This window comes from Anabrus simplex, chromosome 4, assembly GCF_040414725.1.
Source record: "Anabrus simplex isolate iqAnaSimp1 chromosome 4, ASM4041472v1, whole genome shotgun sequence".
Lineage (NCBI taxonomy): Eukaryota > Metazoa > Arthropoda > Insecta > Orthoptera > Tettigoniidae > Anabrus > Anabrus simplex.
Window position 1 is genome coordinate 327,446,644 of NC_090268.1, and position 22,167 is coordinate 327,468,810.

Sequence of the window (22,167 nt, forward strand, 5' to 3'; positions counted from 1 at the left end):
GACTTCGTAAAATATATTTAAATTCTTGAAAATCTCCATTATTACAGCTCGCACGGTAAAACGTTTTCAGATATAAATGAATGAGTGAATAAATGAATGAAAATTATTGTTGATATCTATTCGTTTTTAGCTCACAACACCAGTTCAGACAAACACATTTTACGACAAAAACACCGGCTTCATCACACACATCTTTATTGCGAACTGTTGCCCACAACTATAAATTACACACAGCTAGCAGTTCAAACAATAAAAAATATGGTAGACAAATCGACTCAATTTCTTCAAGGAATAATACACTTAAGTTACCGACACATGAACTTAATGTAGATTTCTTACAACTAACACAAGATATATACTGCATGTATGTTATTATTAATTTTCATGTGAAAATCACAGCATTCCAACACTCCCAACTTTTCTCAAAAAAAGGACTACACTTCAATCAATTTCCACTTCATTGTAAACCTATAATGCTACAGAAAATCTTAAGCTTGTTGCTTAATAAATTCTTTGTGAACAAGTACGCAACATTTCTCTCTGATGCTACATATACAAACTCAATGAACCCTTTTCCTACTAGTTATCTACATACATGATATTTGATGCCAACAGGTTTTGACCTTTCACTCACATTGTCGTATTTACTTAATTTAATTGCTGCTGCATTGTCAGCAAAACTTTATAAGGTGTATCCATAAACCTTTCCAACCCCAGCTCTGATAGCAAATCTTCCATCCAAGTTACTGTACTTCCCGAGATACCTCTGCCGTTGATTTTATTCAGCATCCATGGTAGATCTATCAATACAGCTCTGTTTCTTACTATACCAAGACACTGCTCCCCCTGCCACTGTGGTTACATTCCCACTCACTGATCTTCTTGAGTCAGTATCTCCACCCCAATCCGCATCACAGAATACTTGTACGGATTCTTCACTATTTTTAAAGCATAACTTTAAACCTCCAGAACCACATAGATATCTCATGATATGCTTCACCTCTTTCCAATCTCTAATCTTAGGTTTTTGACAATTTTGGCTAACTTTACTTATCGCAAACGTAATGTAAGGGCTAGTATTACTTGAAAAATATATCAAACTTTCTACTATACTGGGAGAGATGGTACAATCAATTCCTGCTCATCGTTTTCAGTTGCTGTATACCCGCTTGGTAAAACAGTCTCACTCGGTTTACAGTCAAGCATGGAAAAAACAGCAAGTAATTTTTCTACGTACAGACTTTGAACCAACATAACCCCTTCTTTTGTCTGTTCTATTTTTCTTGACAGTAAGTTTATCACTTTCCCTAGATCTTTAAATTATAACTCATCTGCCAACCTTATTTTTACCATCTTAACAACCTCTTTGTTAGATATTACAATTATATCGCCAATATACTAACCAATGATACAGTTTTCCTTTATATACATACATGGGTTTTTGACATATCTCTTAAAATCTAGCCTTATTATTATAGCACCAACACAAGCATTCCACTCTTTACTTGAATTCGGTAGTCCATAGATGATACTTTTCTTCAATTCACATACATAAATTTGGTCATCCTTTTCTACGAACAATTCTTGGTTGTTCCATGTACACAATAAAACTGATTTCACTATTTAAGTGAACACTAGTTACATCTAGATGTTCTACAGTCCAATATTTACGCACTGCAATGCCTATCAACAGTCTCATTGCTTTCCTCTTTATCGCAGGACTAAATGTTTCATCATAACTACAGTAAGGTTCATCTGTCTCTTAAAATTTTCGGCATCCAATCTGGCCTAATATTCCTGAATGTTACCCTCATTGTCATTTGTCAATGAAAACATCCACTTAGAACTAATTACCTTGATATTTTCTGGTCTTTTTTTTCGCAAACATCCTTCTTCCTCACCCCTTAGATCTCCACTTTCATGGCTTCCATCCAGTTATCAAACTCTAGTCTTGACATACCCTCCTCAACTGTTCTAGGTTCCACTACACTCCCATGTCTAATTTCCATCACTGCCTTACAATCTGCCCAAGTCTTTCCTTTCCCCTGTCTTATCGACCTTCTCAGATTATTCCCTTACTCTTGTATTGCTATAGACTTAGCCTCTAGTTGTTCCTCCCCTGTCGTTGACTTAAGAGACAATGTTTCCTCTCCGTCCTCCCCTGTGTCTAATTCAGTCCCTAATTTTATCTCTGTTTCTTCAATGCACATTATGTCAAAGTATGTTTCACCATCCTCTGCCTTAAGTACATTTATCTATCGATTCCAGGAACTTTCACCTTAAAGAGAAATATCTTCTCCTCAATACCACACTTCTTCTCACTATTACTTTTTGCTTTCAAGACACTTTAATCTATATCCATCTTTAGTACCTGCCTCGTACCCTATCATAACGCATGACTCTGCTCTGGGATCTAACTTCCTGCTGTCTACTCTCACAGCCCACGCCTCACATCCAAATACTTGCAATCTACCTATTTCTTCCTCACCCAACTTCCTATTGAAACACAGTACATACTGTACCGTACCCAGGGGTAAATACCCTCTAGGACGATGCCTCCATTCCTGTTGAACATCCGACTAACTCAGGGTTGGGCAGAGTGTGGGTTGGTTGTCGATTGGGTCAGGATAAAAAGTCGAAGTTATACACTAAATAGCAATCAATGACAGGAAATGGAGGTATAACACGAATGAGAAACAATCATAGGGGGTAAGATGGATTTATTAACAAATATCCCCGATCAAATCACCCGAAAATAAATTGAATCAAAAAAAATAAAAATTTTGTAAAAGAAAAATAAACTCAAAGTGTAAAAATAATTCGAAATTAGAAACGTTAATTGAATAATTGTACAAATTTGACATTAAAAGAAAAACAAGTTCAACAAAGAACATTAATATATATCAAGGCTGAACTTCTTCTAATAGTCCAATGTTTAAGTTGTATGGCAACAAGTGTACGCAAACACTGCCATATAGTATTTCCGTATGGAGTTTCACACTATCGCATCCCAACGATACGGTTTCAAAACTAAGTTACTCCCGAGAGTCGTCAAACTATTTCCGTAAAATAAAAGTTACATTATAAGAAAAATTACAACGGAAAGAAAAATAATTAAGACGCACCGGACGCTATGTAAGGTATGCAAAATACTAGGGGCAAATCCTACACTATATTTACAGCAATTCAAATAATCAAACTAAACATATATGTACATCGGATATCGAGTAAAGTCTTAAATGCTACACTGCTTCTAATGTGAATCCCGGTTCACTACAAAAGATCTAGACAGAACTAGATAAACCAACAATACTTCAGCACTCGGGCTGTTCCCTTAAAAAAAACAACGAGACAGGGTATACAATCATAAATAATAAGGTAAAACCATCCTGTAAGGGAAAAACATATAAATAATCCTTGATATCATGAAGAAAGCAATGGGCAACATTGCCTCCTTCTGCTGCGTTTAAGCGCTCAACAGCGCGGTCATCCGTCATGTACATCCGGGTAGATTACGAGCTGTAAAGAAATATTTAACTCCACTATGCTAAAAATTGGGTTTTGTCTCCCAAGGCCGCCACAAGGAAATACTGTCTCTTTCACACATAGCGATAACACAGCCAGGAATCAGCTTGCCATGAGATAACGCCCATCATCAACTACACGGAAACTCCCGTATATTCATTGCTTCTTAGCATGCTTGGGCCATTTAACAACATCAGACTCAATAGTCTGGAATTAACACTGTCCATTCTGATCACAATATACACTCAGAAGACACTAAGCAGGCACACACATCTGCATAATATTCTTTATCTTGTCAGGCATACCATCAGCCTGCACCAATACATTATAATTCAGCATGCAATTATTATCTCATTATTCCTCATGAATCCCACTGGCCTTTCCACATAACGAGACGCAGTTCGAGTCCTTGGCAGACCATCAGGCAAACCGAATCCAACTTAACTTCAAAGATCTTAATTTAACAACGACGTTCTGCAGCTCCTTCTGGCAGCTTCTGTAAAACCATGCATCATGCAAAATAGCTATACCTGTCTCTCTGAATAACCGAAATAAAATGAATTGATACGTGTTTGACGTAATATAAAAATGAACCTGTCGATCTAGCCCTTCTAGCCTATATACAAGGAAAACTCGGAATATCCTACGCTAAATACTATATTTACAACAATAACTGATCCTATCAATCCCTCATTTTCCCAAACATCTACTCATAAAGCAAAATGAAAATAAAATAAACATGCATTAATCTCGTATCCGAATCTACCATAGTAACAAAATTAAACAAACACATGCCGTCAGGCTTACTTTATATGAAAATTAAAATTCTATCTACACTGCCCTAGTACCTTAACATAACTTACATATCATGCGGTAAATAATACATGCGTCTTACTTTACATTCTACGTGACTCTCGGGAAACCAGGATAGCAGCTTACATCCCCACTGCTTTTGTGTTTACTCCATGTTAATCACAGCATTAACATGTGGGAATGCACTTCCTTCCTCTGCAGGTGTATCCATCATCTTGCTGGAAAACAATTCACTGGAACTCAGAAGACTATTATTGATAACCTCTTCACTGCTTAATGCTGCGAGCCGAGATACCCTTTCTTTTACCAGATCAGCTAACACACTGATTCACATATATATAACACACTTCACTTAAAGGGTAAAAACACAGTTTTTAAAGCAGCCCACGGTTCGGTACGGAAGTTCCACGCGAATACGCGCCCGTCGCGAAATAGTAAAACAATAGCACATTTCCACCACACTTGTTACTCAGCGGTTACTGAACACCGTCTTTATCACTTGAAAGTAAACTCTGCCAAAATTGTACTATTTCATTTACTGAAGTACAGTAAATATTGCGACTGCACAATTTACAGTATCAATGATAACCAGTTACTATTACTGAAATAACGTCAGTCACAAAGTTAATACATCCGCACTGTGCAAACTTTTACTACAAAGTGACGCTCTCCAGAGATAAGGGTTACTGAGGAGGCTTCGGTACGCCAATAATGTTGGGGTTCCCGGGTGTCTGAACCAACCACCAATCAGAAAGTTCGTCATGTATGATGACATAATACTTATTGTAATATATTTACCAAACACAGCTCAAACACTAGCAAATCTCTTCCACCAATTTCTATAATACATTTCCAAATATATCTGACTTCAGAAACTGTGGAAAACCGATCTCTTTCAGAAACTGACTTTATCCACAAAGCACGTTGGTCATCCTGGAATTAATATTTGGCGCGGTGTAGCCTCCAGGTTTGCCAAATCCCTAAGTTCCCATTGGCTGAAATATCTTGCTTGGTCAGCATCTAATACACGTGTCGATCCTTGCCAGCGCTTGGGTACGCTATCCTTTCTCACGGTCATACGGAAATATGAAGCAACATCCAGCGAACCACTGTCTTGCTCAACATCCGGTATCAGCTACCTTAGGATACGATGCTTTCACATATTAGACTGTAACTTTTCTGAATAAATTTCACATGTTTGGTCAAATAATATTCCAGTTATTATTATGGGCCGGTAGGATACGGCTCAATACGGTATCTGAAAATTTACCTCTGAGGATGGGCACCTATTTCTTAAATAGACTGCGGTCATTACCGCGTATCCCTAATATTGATTTGGTAACCCAGATGTCTAACAGTATCAAACATCGTTCTATTCTGCCTCTCAGCTAATCCATTTTGTTGTGGAGTGTACGGTACTGATCTCGTATGAGTAATGCCCTGTTTTTGCAATTGTGTTGAAACCCGCTACATGTGTACTTTGTACCTTTGTCAGATTGTACTACATTAATTCCTACACCATGCACTATTCTACCTTTGCCTGATACCTATGAAAAACCTCCAACACTACATCCTTATTTTTCACACACACAGCCACACTACTACTCTGGTGTAATCATCAATCATATTTACAACATAATGAGCTTTCCCAAGTGATGGTGGACTAATTTTTTCAACTACATCAGTGTCCACAACATCAAGTTGCTTTCCCCCTTACGCTCACAAGACTTAGGTACTCCCTTGTTACTTAGTTTCCGCTGAATGCATACAGAAGAAGTATTAATATCATTGCTTCATTTCAATTCTAACATAGGAAAATCAAACAAAGCTTCAGAATATACATGTCCATATCTTTCATGCCACAACTTGACCTGTCCAACACATTTAAATGCTACATTATTATTATTACATTCTTGATCTAGCGTTTGGTCACAATCACTCACAGCTACAATATCATTTCTTCCCTCTATCTGTACTACATATACATCAGTCCTCCTGTTTGCAATAAACAATGTTTTATCTCCATTCTTAACAACCGGTGCTTTCTTGCCTGCAAATCCTACTTTGAAACCATTGCTGGTTATCTTACCAACGGTTATTAAATTCGCACCCAAGTTTGGCACAAACAACACACCTGTAAATGTAATTGTCCATCCTGTTGACATTTTCACTTTCACCTTACCTATACCTCTAATATCCAGCTTACTGTTATCTCCTGTTTCCACAGTCCCAGTCACATTTGTTGACATGTATATAAACAACTCCTCTGTTGGACACAAATTATGGGACGCACATGAATCAAACAGCCAATCTCTAATTTTATCAGTTCCTACAGAAACTTTCATGCTCTATGCTTCATCTACTACATGTACAGTTTCCGAGCATACCACGTTTCCACTCCCATTCATTGATTTACTCTCCTGTGATGATTGTCACTCTTTTTAGGATAATGTCCCATCTTACAGCAATTGAAGCACTTTTGGGTACTGTGACAATATTTAGATACATGTCCCTGCTTACCACAATTGTAGCAACTATATTGTTTTCCTCGTCCCACGCCTTCTTTCTTGATATATCGTTTCTGTTGCACAGCGATGACTTGAGCTTCATTCTCCTCATATTTTCCAGTGTCATAAGCCTTTCGTCCATTTTTTTAAGTTTCTTTCTGCTTTACTCAGTGACTAATCTCGCCTTCACATTCGAGATCGTCAGTTTTACCAAGACCGACTCCAATCCTCAGACCTTAATGCTATTCTCGATAGTTCAAAGATGGCGAATCGAGTAGCCAGAATTGTTGGAAAATGGGTTTGTTTTGGTTTGTTGTAATCGTATGTAGTCTGTGTAATTTTATGGAAGTTGACGATAAATGTTAGTTTCTTTGTAGAATATAAGTGTGCGAGTGTATTTATATGAGTCAGTGGACACATACGATCTGTAATTATACGCAGTAACGTGAAAATATGCTTGCTTTGATCGTGTTTTTACCCATTAAAGAATATGAGTGCACTAGGTGGACCAGGTTTTAGTCTAACTATGGCAAAGCCACTCATAAAACTGTTCTTATGTTTCCGACTGAATATATCATTAAGATAGAAATGGATTGGGAATATATATCGTGATTATTTTGAAGTCCATGACAAAACTGTAGCGTGCATACATCATTTTGAGAATAAATCTGAGGTTAGGGAAACCATTTCTCTGCTTGCAAACTATTTGTGTTCCTCGAATAGAATATAATCGATATTGTGTTATTCCGTCAGTGTCTATGTGCTTCAAATTATCAAGTGATCTAGATGCAAGTTTATTTTACAATAATCTGTGCTTTTCCTGCGTTAATGTTTGGCTGGATTTTAGAGTATAATAGAACTTATAAGTGTGACAGTTGGGGAAATCTGTATACTGTTACACAGAAGAAATAGTGACCTAGAGGTTTTGTAACTTAGGATTTTACACTACCAACACTTTCCGATTCATGCTGTGGTTATCAGTTATCTAGCAGATTGCGCCGAACTGAAGCTCGTGCTTGTGGTTAAATATCAATGTTTAGTCAACAGAGTTTTTGCACTCATGTTCTTTAATGGGATAAAACCTATTATATCTTTATTATCTGAACGTTTCATTACTAAGGTTACTATCATTGTGTGAGGTGCTGTTATGCCATATGTATTATGCTAACATTACCAGGGCCGTTCATAGGGGTAACATAATCATTTTGGGTGTACCTGGGCTGAGTGACTCAGACAGTTAATGCTCTGGCCTTCTGACCCCAAGTTGGCAGATTCGATCCTGGCTCAGTCCGGTGGTATTTGAAGGTGCTCAATACGTCAGCCTCGTGTCGGTAGATTTACTGGCATGTAAAAGAACTACTGCAGGACTAAGTTTCGGCAATTCGACGTCTCCGAAAACTGAAACAAATGTAATTAGAGGGACGTAAAGCCAATAACATTATTATTTCGCCTGCACTTCATTTTCGTTTGGTGCTGAATTTAAGAAATTGTCCAACACTGCAAAACTAAGGCAACAAATTGTGTTTCACAGTTCTCATGAGAGCGAATAGATCGAGGAATTTCGTACCTTAATTTATTTTGAAACATTAAAAATGATGTTAGAAGTATCATTTTAACAGTTTTATCATGTATTTACATCTATCCAGCGGAGTGAAATCTAAGAAAAAGCATTATTTGACGAATTGAAATTTCTAAATAATCAGCTTGTTGGTCTCTTTGCTAGTAGAATATATGTGATTCTTGTTGGCGAAGCGTTTTCATACTTGTAAAAGTGATTTTCCTTATGATGTTACATTTGAATTGTTAATTTACCGCCGTTTATATAATATGTATGCGCTATTTTCGTGTTAGCCAATATCAGCAATCCGGCTACTTCGGCCGCCATGCTTTTTAATGTTACGGTCTGAGGATTGGAATCGGTCTTGGTTTCACCGAATCAGCTTCTAAGGAAGGTATGCAATCTGCATATTCCTCTGTAAGATTTCCGATGAGCAATCCTGCAAATTGTTGATCTGTGAACTCGTATCCGGCGTTACTCGTTCTCCTTCACAGTTGATTTATTTTTGCGAAGCATTCATGTCCTTGGGCTTCACGAAATGAGTTAACTGTTGCTAGCCCTCCATCATTACACAACTCGTTCAGTTTCTCCCATGCCTTTTTCGCTGATTCAGTATCTGCAAAGTCACTTTCGACATTTTCTTCCACAGATTTGAAAATAACCGCTAACGTGATCATATTGTTTCGCGCTTCTCTTCTCGTTTCTCTCTGAGGCAATTGACAACCTGGCGTATCCTCATACCCTATAACTGATTCCCACACATTTTTCAACAACAGTTCTTGTTTCACTTTCAATGCCCACGAAAGGTTGTTCTCCACTGTAAGCTTAGCCACATTCCTATTCAGTGTGGCCGAATAGTCCACGAGGTCACATTTTCTCTGTTAATAATGTCACAACTCGCTTCGTCCGTTAATTTTAGTTACGGTACTCCATTTCATCTTATATTGTCCGAAATGTACTGCGGCGCTCTGGGCCCCTACCGTCTTGGTATCTCTTCATTTTTAGCTCATAACACCAGTTCAGACAAACAAATGTTACGAAGAAAACACCAGCTTCACCACACACACCTTTTATTGCAAACTGTTGCCCAAAATTACAAATCACACACATCTAGCAGTTCAAAGAATAAAAAAACATGGTAGACAAATCGACTCAATTTCTTCAAGTTACCAGCACGTAACTTTAATGTAGATTTCACCGGGCGAGTTGGCCGTGCGCGTAGAGGCGCGCGGCTGTGAGCTTGCATCCGGGAGATAGTAGGTTCGAATCCCACTATCGGCAGCCCTGAAAATGGTTTTCCGTGGTTTCCCATTTTCACACCAGGCAAATGCTGGGGCTGTACCTTAATTAAGGCCACGGCCGCTTCCTTCCAACTCCTAGGCCTTTCCTCTCCCATCGTCGCCATAAGACCTATCTGTGTCGGTGCGACGTAAAGCCCCTAGCAAAAAAAATAATGTAGATTTCTTACAACTAACCCAAGATATATATGTATGATATTATTTGATCGTTATTTCATGCTAATATTTTATATTTATGGATATATTTCGATGCTCGTGAAATACTAGAGTCTCTCTAATCCGATATATAGTAAATATGAAGAAAGAGACAAAAACACTATCTTGGCTTACGCTGCCTGAACCGTCCTCGATAGACTCCAATTGTAAGCGTACGAATTGTAGAGCACAGAAAGCTCTACAGAAAAATGTCCTGAGTGGTATATACTTATTTCCAACCGGTTGCCCTCTGTAAAGCATCCAGCGTTAAGATAAGTCTATAGGCTTTATGGATTTTTACTTCTATTGGTGTTACCCACTTCAGTTCTACACGTATATAATGACTTCCTATCAAAATGTATAATTTTTCTTTACGAAACGAGCATTGGCTGTGCCATACATTACTGAAGAAGACGTAAATTCATTTTTATATCTTCGAGTTTATCATTTTAAATATCGTATATGCGGTTCAGTACACGGAACAGCCGTTCATGCTTGTCGCATCGCGTGCCACATTTCAGCGTGTACTGTGGAAGTGTGGACAGTAGTCAACACGTGTAATAACTCAGCATAACCTCTGCGAATGATTATTGGTGAGGTCAGGGAGGCATGCTTCCTGTTTTGCGTGTGTCCCTCATTACAGTGATTGCTTATGTAAGGGAGATATTCGGCAGATTGAATTGATCGTCTTTCTGTAGCGCGTAGTGTTTTGTTATAAATATATTGTGTTTCGTTTTTCGTGTATTGCATTGCTTTTGGTTGTGTATCGTGTATTGTTTTGTGTGTTTAGTACGGTATTTTACATTATCAATCAGCGAGTAATACATTTAAATTTTGGCTGAACATTTGAAAATGGGAAGTGGTGAAGTTGCCAGGAGAAAGGAACGGCAAATGGTGTTTAATAAATTTTCATATTTGAAAACAAAGCATCCAAGACGAAGTGTAAGCTGGGAAGTAGATGAAGCCGCAAAGTTTTTAGGAATTTCGAGGTCTTCCGTCGTCAACATAAGGAAGGAAGCCAGCGAAGGGCCACTCCAGAGTACCAGCAAGAAGCGGGAAAGGAAAAGTTAATTCGCTGTAATTCCAGACTCATTAAATACTATGTTTTTTTCAGAAGTGGAATATAGGGCATTGTTCATGAATTATATTTTAGAGATGAACCGCCAACTCTGAACACAATCCTCACTTCCGTAAACAGCAACGCCGCACTACGTGATTTTAAGAAATCATACGGAGAGGTCATTCAGCATTCTATATTTTATGTTGCGGAAGTATATTTAAGTTATCGTATTTTGTGATAAACATGAAGCCCTTGCATCTGTCACTTACGAGTAAATTTATCTGAAGTGAGCTGAAGGATACATCACCGAGATAGAGATATCTAACCACACAGTGTTTGCCTAATGAAATGTTTCAGGGGGCTAATAGACTCAGCACTGCGCTCCCTTAAAGCAACAACGATCATGAAACTTTCTCAGATATAAGAAACAAGACATAATCATTTCGGTTTCTGGACACGCATGTTATTATTATTATTATTATTATTATTATTGTTATTTTGTTCGCATCGCTACATGTTCAAACTCTTACTCTATTTCGAATGATACTGTCAGTGGGCTATTATCCTTAGAAACGTTATGGCAAAACGAAATTTCATGACTGTTATTTCATTAATGACTGAAGATAATCCGGCATTTATATTATTAGTCTTGCAACAGCTGTACCTAGCGATGTATGATGTTATGTCATCACTGTATTTCACAAGCAGTTTCCGAGCCGCGGTGAGTGAGGGAGTATGGCAACAGTCGAAGGTAGCAGGCACATAAGGCCTGTAGCCTTTTCTTAACTCTGAATGCTCTAATTTTGCTTGAATGTTTCAAAAGTTATTACCATTTCAATCTTTTTGTGATAGTACATTTTTTTATACGGAGGGCCCTCGTAGCCCGCTCCCCCGCCGTGACCATCGACGCAATCTACATGGTCTCCAACATGCTATTAATTTCTAAGAAGAAAGGAGATAGCTGGGTAGAGTGGGAAGTGATACTACAGGAGTGTGCCTGTCCCCATGCTCAGCATGTTATCAGGCCAGATGTGGTGGTGGGTATCAATAGTGGTGTAATCGGGTAGTAAGGGTCAGGAAAAAACCACATAGGCGGAAATAGAAAGATGTCTCCATATAAAACCTGACATTTTGTAGATAGCACATGCAAGGATGTGGGTTTGATTTTTCCAGGTTGTGTTAGTGAGGAGTATGTATCATGCACATGTCATGTCCATTATCCAGAAATGTTTGTTTGTTATATGGGGATCAGCCTTCTTGGCACTGCGGGATTTCGTGCGCGGGTCCAATGGCTTCTGGGCTTTGGAACCACAGGAAAGGTCCCATTGTCCAGCCGCCACTGTTCCCTGGTGCCAAGCCTCCATTTACGGAGAAGGGATAAGCCAAGCCAGCTGTATAGCTGGGGCTAGCGTCTTCTTTAACGTCGTCTTCTTCCTTTCTCATCCCTTGGGTGTATCCCGGCGTTGCGGTGGTGGCCACTCATGTCACTTCTAATCTAGAGATAACCATATACATATATATATATATATACACCAATAAACAATCGGGAACATACATGCTTGATATTATAATGATTACTGTACAATTTTTTTTTTTGAGTGCGGTCTCGGGTTTCCGTTCTCTTGTCTCTGTGGCCAATCTTATGCGATTGTTGTCCATGGGCGCTTCTTGAGGGGCTGGTCAGCTACTTTCCCTCGTGTTACTGAAACATATACGTAGAAATACAAGGAAGTGGAAAACATAATATAAAATTTATATACACTTTTTTAGTGATGTTTGAGTGGTGTTTATTTGAGTATATTTTGGTGAGTTATGCCTTAGAAGGAGTGAGGAGTCCGTTACCTTCTATTCCTGTGGCTGAATAGTATTTGTTTTGGCGTGGGGTACTTTTTGTATTGGTCTGGGTCGTACCTTCCAATACTCCTGATTAGGGGATTGATTTTCTTGCCCCACGCCTTGGTGTGCATTCGTAGTGTTTGCTTTCTAAGGTGGTATCTTATGGAGCGAGTGTTTGTTAGAGTGCGTAGGTCCCTTATTGCCGTTCCGTAAGGGAGTTTCGCCGCTGCTCGCAGGCATTTGTTTTGTATGCGCTCGAGGCTGTTTATGTTGGTTTTGGCCTGTATCCCCATGCTGGGGCAGCATACATGATGATTGGCCTAATTAAGGCTTTATACATGTTGACTGCTACCTTGGTGTTAATGCTGGATCTGCTGTTTAGTATGGGGTACAGTTTAACAAGCCTTATTTGAACTTTTCGCCTTAGGTCTCTGACATGATATAGCATCGTTAGCTTTTTGTCTAGGATTACCCCTAAATATTTGGCTTTTTCGTGCCACTCTATTTGTTTGTTGAATAGTGCCAGTGGTTTGATGTTGGCGGGTTGGTGTGTGCGTCTGTTTTTACGTGTGAACATCACTGCTTGGCACTTCTCTACGTTGACTTTAATGCGCCATTTAGTGAGCCACGGTTCCAGTGTGCGCAGCGCTACCTGGAGCCTCTTTCTTGTGCTCGGGAGCTGTGGGTGCTGGACGGTAATTGCTGTGTCATCTGCATAGAGGTGCGTGGTAGTGAGCTCTGCTGTCGGCATATCGTTGGTATACAGGACAAATAGGATCGGTCCTATTAGTGAGCCTTGGGCTACGCCCGCTCTGATGTTTCGAGTACTTGATAGAGTGTTGTGCACGTCTACTTTAAATTTTCTGTCTGTTAGGTAAGATTTAATTAGCCTTACATATCCTGGATGGAACTCGTAGTCTATCAGTTTTGCTAGCAGGCCTTCATGCCATACTTTATCGAAGGCTTCTTTTATATCTAAGAATACCGTGCCTGTATCCCTTCGCTTGTTAAACCCGATAGTGGCATGTTCAAGGAACCGCGTGAGGAGCTGAATGTCCGTTACGGAACCCAAATTGCTCGTTCCTTAGTACCTCCTTTCTCCTTTATGTGGTTTACGAGCCATTTTAGCAGTATTTTCTCAAATACTTAAGGCTGTTAGTAGACTTATGGGCCGATAGCTGTTGGGATGCGATTTATCTTTCCCTGGCTTCCCGAATACAAGGATTTTTGCTAGTTTCCATTGTTCTGGGAAGTATTGCAGTTTATGCATGGCATTGAATACGTTGGTAATTTTTGTGAGGGCTTTCCTGCTTAGTTTTTTGAGAACTAGATTCATGATATCGTCTGGCCCTGCTGCTTTTTGGGGGTTGAGATGATCAATAATCCATTTTATTTCATGGATATTTGTCTTTTTAACTTCTGACCTAGATGCATTGTTCAGAAATTCCTCTACCTTTGCTTCGGTTTGCCGCGTGAATTCGGGGTCGGAAGGACTGTCATTCGGTGTGAATGCTGCCTCTAATGTGTCAGCTATGATTTCGGCCTTCTCCCGCGTGTCGAATACTGGTCCATTTGGTCCCTTAATGGTTGGAATAACGTGTGGTTCGCGTGTGAAGTGTCTTGCTAGTTGCCAGACGGGTCTGGTGTTCGTGTCGAATTTTCTCAGTTTATTGTTCCATTCGTTGGACCGATGTTCTTTCAGGGCATTTTGAATTTCAGTGTTCAACTGATTTTTCATTTCCCTGTCTTTGTCGTAGTGGTATCGGGCCCAGCTGCGCCTGTGACGGTTCCGTCTTCGTGTGAGTTCCTTAATGTTGCTTGGAATTTTGAAAGTGTGCTCCTTATGTGTGTGGGTGGGTACGCTCACTTCTGTCGCTGTCTGTATCGCCTTAATGAGGGTTGATATTGTCTCCTCAATCTCGGCAGGGCTTTCAGGGGTGTTGTTTTCTATTCCCTGTAACAGCGAATCAAGTTTCCTTACGGACTTGTCCCATTTGGCTGCTTTATAGTTTAGCCTTCGCTTGGGAGTTAGTTCGTATCCCTCGGGGTCAGCATCCAGTGTTAGTAGTACTGGTTGGTGTCTTGATCCTAGGTCATTGATCACCTTCATGTTTTAGCCTTCGCTTGGGAGTTAGTTCGTATCCCTCTGGGTCAGCATCCAGTGTTAGTAGTACTGGTTGGTGTCTTGATCCTAGGTCATTGATCACCTTCATGCTGTATTCCAGAGGGATGTGATTGAGTTTTTTTTTTTTTTTGCTATTTGCTTTACGTCGCACCGACACAGATAGGTCTTATGGCGACGATGGGATAGGAAAGGCCTAGGAAGTGGAAGGAAGCGGCCGTGGCCTTAATTAAGGTACAGCCCCGGCATTTGCCTGGTGTGAAAATGGGAAACCACGGAAAACCATCTTCAGGGCTGCCGACAGCGGGGCTCGAACCCACTATCTCCCGATTACTGTGTGATTAAGTAGGACGATGTCTAGTATATCAGAAGTGTGCCCTCTCGGAGCTAGGAAGGTGGGTTCCTTGGGTGCTGCTATGACGTATTCGCGGGCGAGCATGTGTTCGTATAGCGTGGTGGGGTTTAAGACAGCCCCAGCTTTCGTGTTTCGAATTGATGTCTCCGCCAATTATCGTGTTTCTGGCTAGTCCTAGGAGTACGTCAATGTCGCCTGTGTTGACTCATCTTGGAGGGGAGTACGTTGCAATGACGTTAATTAACGTCCCACGTACTAGTAGGCGTATCCAGCATGCTTCCATTGCCACTAGTTCCGGAATTTCAAGCTCCATGTGTTTTAGGTCCCTTCTTACCAGTACTGCCACGTCTCCTCTGGGTGAGGGTCTGTCGTACTTGTGTACTTTGTAGCCTTTAACTGTTAATTTCGAGCCTGGGGCGAGAAATGTCTCCGCGATTAGTGCTACGTGTATTTCATGCTTTACTAGGAAGGCTCCGAGTTCTATTTTCTTGTTGCGTATTCCATCGCAAATCCAAATTAGAACTCTCAGCCCCTGTGTGTTGTGTGTGTTTATGTGATGTGTATTTTGTGCAGCCATTTCAGGAAATAGAGATAAATGACTCGATGAGGTTTACTATTATTCTCAGTCACACTTTTTAAGAAGTTTAGTATGGTGGGTATCAGGGTGGTCAGCGGTATATTTATGCCTAGTGACTTCAGTATGTCTTCGGCCGCATTGGTCTTCCGACCTTCTCGTGGAAGTTGTGGCTGGGGTAATGTGTTTAGTGTTTTGTTCGTGGTGGTGGGCGTGGTCTGGGTAGCGGATGCTTTGTGTGTAATCCTGGTTACCGTGCGCTGACTGCGAGGGGTGGAGCAGGCGGCGGGTTCTCCCTTTAGTTCCTGCTCGGGTTCCCTAGGCATGGTCTTTGCGTCCATTTTGTTGTTTTTGTTTAGCGGGTTGGTCCTGCCTTGGTTGTTTGAGGCTATATTTCTGTCGCCCGAGGCTTGGGGAGTGGGGTCTGGTTGGGTTTGAACCTCGGGGTATCTGTCTTGTCTGGTTTGTTTATTTTGAGTCTTGCATCTGCCTGAAGGGCCTATACAATTGGCAGGGCCTTTATTTCCTGGTTGGCTATGTGATAGTACGTTTCCTGTTTTCTGCAAATTGCCCCTTGTTTGCCGCTAGGGATGCCAGTGTCGCTCCAGCTGTCAAATGGATGCACCTTCCTCTGATTAGAGCTTCATGACTAAGTTTCTTCGCTTCCTTGGGAGTGGTGTGGGAGTCTTGTGAGTAACTATATGTATTAATTTCTCAACTCGCTCCGAACCTCATGGCGGAGTCGAGTGGGGGACAGCGTATGGAGGAGGAGTCAATTGAGGTAGATAGTCGTGAGTTCTCTTTGGATAACACCCTCGTGTTAAAAGACCCACCCCCACCTGATAGTAACCGTGCTCCCTCTCCTAAAGTTGATGTGTATTCGCTGAAACCTGACACACAGACATATGACGAGACACATACGGGACCCTACGTCGTATTTGTGGAGGCCCTTGCTGACGGTAAGAAATTGGGCAGCATCCATCCCATGGCTTTGGGAAAAATTTTTTATGATCGTAAATTTGAGGGTGTTACTCAAATTGCTCGGCGAGGTCGCCATAGGATCCAAATTGAGTTTAATTCACGAACAAAAGCTAACGATTTTCTCACCAACCCTATTTTAAAGGAAAAAAACCTTAAAGCGTTTATTCCTTCTGCGTCAATCTATAAGATAGGCGTTATTCGAGGGGTTGATAAAGATTTATCGGTCGAGGAACTTTGTAAGGTTGCTGAATCAACTGCCCCATTAGTCGAAGCACAGAGAATGAACCGACGCTCCTTTCAGGATGGCCGCGTCAGTTACATTCCCACTGGTACCATTAGACTCACGTTTCGCAGTCAGACTCTCCCTGCTTTCATTTCCGTCTACCGAGTTCGTACCCAGGTCGAACCATTTGTTTTCCAGCCGACGATTTGCCGGCGATGCCAACGATACGGCCACACCAGAAAAAACTGTAGGGCTCAACACCCTCGATGCGCTAATTGCGCACATGAACATGAAACTACAGAATGTAAGAATTCTACCCGCCGTTGTCTCAATTGTTCCGGAGAACATTCCGTAGGTTCACTTCAATGCCCAGAACAAAAACGGCAACAGGAACTGAAAAAACAGCAGGCGTTGGCCGTCCCTCAGTTATCCTCAGAGTCCCTTTTTACTCCGACAGCCAATAGATTCAATCCCTTTTTGACCTTACACAACTTTCCTCCGCTTCCGAGCACTTCGTCGTTTCCTCAACCCCAGCAGCCGAGAAAGCGAAAATTTACGGCGGTTGTTTCATCGCCTCCACCTAGTCCGGATCGTTCGCCAGGTTACGATGTCAAGGGATATCGTGCTCTTCTCAAACAGCCTCCCTCTGTCACCACTGCTATTCATCCTATACCCTCCATATCGGGGACGAACCTCCCGGCCACTTCCCGGCATGTAGATTCTACTGTATACTCAAAGCAAGACAGTTCCCGGGCCTCGAACCCGGTATCGGCTACCATTACAGCTATTTCAAACAAACTCTCTGCCTATGCCCGGGCGGCTGAAAACGATGCTAAATGGTCTAAAATGCTCCTCACCATGCAAGAGGAAGTTCAGTCACTACTCCATTCATTAGTATCAATTATATCGTTACATGATCATTCTTCAGTGGAATGCACGGAGCGTAGTTCACAAGAGACATGAAGTATTCTTACTTATTGATTCTTACAAACCTCATATCATTTTCCTTAGTGAAACTTGGTTGGCTCCGGCCAAACATTTTCATATACCCCATTATACTGTTATTCGTCATGACAATTATGGTTTTGACGGGGCGTGTATTTTGGTCCATAACAGCCTATCATACTCGTCGGTATCATTAACGTATAAAATACCTGGTACACAGGCGGTCGCCATTGTGATCAACAACATCCATTTTATTTCCATCTATTGCCCCCCGAGAATTCAAGGCACTTATGCTGATTGGGCGACCTTTTTCTCACACCTGCCGCACCCCTTTCTTCTGGGGGGCGATTTAAACGGGCACCATCGGAGTTGGGGATGTGACGTTTCGTGCCCTAAGGGCAATAAAATAGCTAAATTAGCGGCATCACATCATTTACGGATTTTGAATGATGGGTCACCTACTCGCGTTACGCCCCCTTCTACAAATAAAAGTGCTGTGGACTTAACTATCTGTTCGAGTAATCTGGCGCACCGTGTGGAATGGGAGGTCGTCAAGGACACCCATTCCAGTGACCATTTCCCTATTTTTATTGGGTTGGCTGACGGTCTCCCCGCCGCTCAACCCCCGGTTAAAGTAAGCAGACGAATGAGCAACTTCAATTCTTCTCAGTTTCAACATTTTTTAGCCCACAAGTTTGCAGCCTTAGGAGGTCAACCGGTGTCCTACAGTTCCTTCACAGCTATTATCACTGAATATCTCGATCTCTACCATCCACTACAACCATATTTCCCACCTAAATCTATCGTTTATGCTCGCTGGTGGGACGCGGAATGCACCGCCTTAATATCACGCCGGAAAGCAGCATTGCGCTCTTTTCGACGTTTGGGTACGTTCCAATCTTATTTACATTATAAAGTCATAGTAGCACAATCGAAAAAGGTTTTTAATGATAAACGCCGCCGAGCTTGGAAAACATTCATTGCCTCGTTAAATAGGCAGACACCGTCCAAACATATATGGAGAGCAATCGCTGGTCTATCGAACCGCCTCCTTAATCCACCGTCTACTATACATTTCAATATGGATGCTTTGATTACCTTGTTTCATCACCTCACGCCAGATTCGGTAGACCCTCAGTATGGTTTCGTTATCCCTCCTAGTTCCAATACTTTTTCGTCGCTCATGAGCCCAATTGACATAGACGAATTAAATCTGGTTATCAATACTTCCAACAATTCGACACCTGGACGGGATGCGATTTCGTATTCCGTATTAAAGCAACTCCCCCTTCTAGCTAGGCAACATTTACTACACATTTTCAATCATTGCCTTGAGACGGCTCGAACCCCTTCCACATGGAATGACTTTTATCTCGTACCCCTGTTGAAACCAGGTAAAAATCCTCTCCTCACTGATAGTTACCGGGGTATCTACCTGGGCCAATGCCTTAGGAAACTTTTCCAAAAAATTCTTCTGGAACGCCTCAAATGGTCTCTCGATTTTTATAACCTGTTACCAAAATATCAATTTGCCTTCCTCCCGGGTCGTTCTGCCTCTGATGCCATTCATCTTTTGGTTACAGATATCAGTTTAGCACGCTGTCGGAAGGAACCTTTGTTGGCAATTTTCTTTGACTTACGGGGAGCATATGATCATGTTGACCTAAAAATTTTACTCCAAAAATTGCTAAATTATAAGTTTCCGCCGCTCTTTATTAATCTCCTTTTGAATATGCTCAGGCACAGATCACTTCAACTCAAACACTTCCCACAAATCTCCGCACGCCTGACCTCTACGGGGCTCCCTCAGGGGGATATCTTAAGTCCTATTCTTTTCTCAATTTATTCGATGTCCCTCGAGAACATTATTACACGCAGAGCACGTATGATTCAATTTGCTGACGATCTCGTGATATATCTCAGTCTTCCACAACTTGACGAGGTTTATAAGTCATTACATCTGACGTTACTGGATTTTGGAAAGTGGCTCCATGATCATAACTTAGAGGTATCTTTTGCCAAATGTCGTGCGATGATTTTCTCTTGGGCTCGGCGTACAGATCACCCGCCTATTCGCTTCCAAGGGTTTTCGATCCCGATAGTCCAGTCTACTAAATATCTTGGTATTTACCTTGACCGGAAATTACTATGGCACTCTCACATCAAATACCTGGTGGATAAGTCCTTTCCAAAAAAATCACTCTTTGTTGCCCTACGACATAGATCTTGGGGATCCGATCCTAGTACGATGCTTCTGTTATATCGTAACATTCTTCGATCGTCTTTGGATTATGGCTCGGGGTTTATCGACACGGCGGCCAAGACCAAACTTAATCACTTGGATTCACTGCAAGTACAGTTTGTTAAACTTTGTCTTGGGGCTCTACCATCTTCCCCCAACAATGTCACCCTGGTTGAAGCTGCAGAATTCCCCTTAAATCTGCGGCGAAAATTGCTAGCAACCAAGTTTCTTCTAAGGACTTTATCTCTAAACTCTCACCCTCTCATCCCTAAATTATCTTTACTCGTTCGCTATTATCACGATATGGGTACTCCGTTACACAGATTCCCCGCGTTGGCTTGGGCTTATTGGAAATTTAGCTATCTTCGCAACTCTATTCTGCGTAACCCGTCCACAGCTAACTACATCTTTCCCTTTCAGGCAAACTACTATGTCCCTGACATGATACTCCCCACGTCAGGGGAGGTCCCATTTTTGGCCCGGCCCGGACACAAAGTGCTCGGAAATATGTCCATCACATTTTGGCACAGGATGTTCACACATTAGCACCAGTCTTCTATACGGATGGGTCCAAAATTGGTACCCCCCCAGGTGTGGGGGCGGCCTTTTTCTCCCCAGATCTTGTCCTAGGTAAACAATTCTCCCTCCCGTCGGAGACTTCTATCTTTACGGCTGAAGCTTTCGCCATCCGTCAAGCCCTCTTATACGTTAAGTACTCCCGCCTCGAAACTGCTACTATTGCTTCTGATTCCTTGAGTGTACTTCAGGCTTTACACAATCCCACTCACCGCTCTCATTGGTACATTCAGAATCTCAGAAAAATTTGTTTCGATCTTCATCAACGAGGTAAACAGATTAAATTTCTCTGGGTTCCGGGTCATTCCCATATCAATGGTAATGAACAGGCTGATCGCTTAGCCCAGGCTGCTGCGCATGGTCAGGGTGTGGCGTTTTATTTGATGTTGCCCTATATGGAATTTTGGAGCGGCTGTTGCGAGACCCTACGACAGATTTGGCAGACTGAGTGGAGTAACCCCGCGTGTCGAAAAGGACGGAACTTATTCACAATTCTCCCGAATGTCCCACGTTCTCCGTGGTTTACAAAACATCCTTATACTCGACGTCATATTACGAATCTTGTCCGTTTGCGGCTTAACCACATGTGCACGCCGGATCAATTATTTCGGATGAAGTTGGTCGCGTCTAACCTCTGTCAGTGTCGAACGTCGATTGCTACCATTAATCATCTACTTTTTCAATGTCCGTTACTCGAAATTAGTAGGCGTAAATGGTTACAACCTTTTTTTAGTACACACTTCGCGTTACCCACTCAATTGACGTGTTGGATACTCGATCCCACGCCTACTACGGTAATTGCCCTCTCGAATTTCCTTCATGACACTAATTGTTTACTGTAGGTTCGGTGTTGTTGTTTTTCCTTTTCCCCTTATGTGTCGACCTGGTCTTGTTTGTGATTGGTAGAAGTCGCCAAGTATCGGTCACTCTGGCGTGAAGTCTAGTACCTTGTGTCCTTGTGCTTTTCCTGTGTGGTAGATATGTAGTTGAATTCCTTATTCCCTTTTTTTTTTACATTCTACATATTCCTTTTCATCTTCTCCATCTTTTGGGTTTGTTTAGAGGATGCGTGGCTGGGTATACCGCTCCCAAGCGAAGCCCATTAAATTATACGATCAAGACAAGACAAGAGCTTCATGACTCGTTACAGATCCTTAAAATGTGGGACTTTGGACCGTTGGCATGGAAAATGCCATTTTCGAGCAGCGTTAGTATATAAAGTTATTCTCAATGCTAACGCGAAACATTAGACTCCAACTCTCGTAGACCTTAGAATAACTTCTGACTAAACTTTCTTACATGATCCTTTTCTTTAACTACTTTCACGGTTTTCGGAGACAACGATGAATGCATTCAA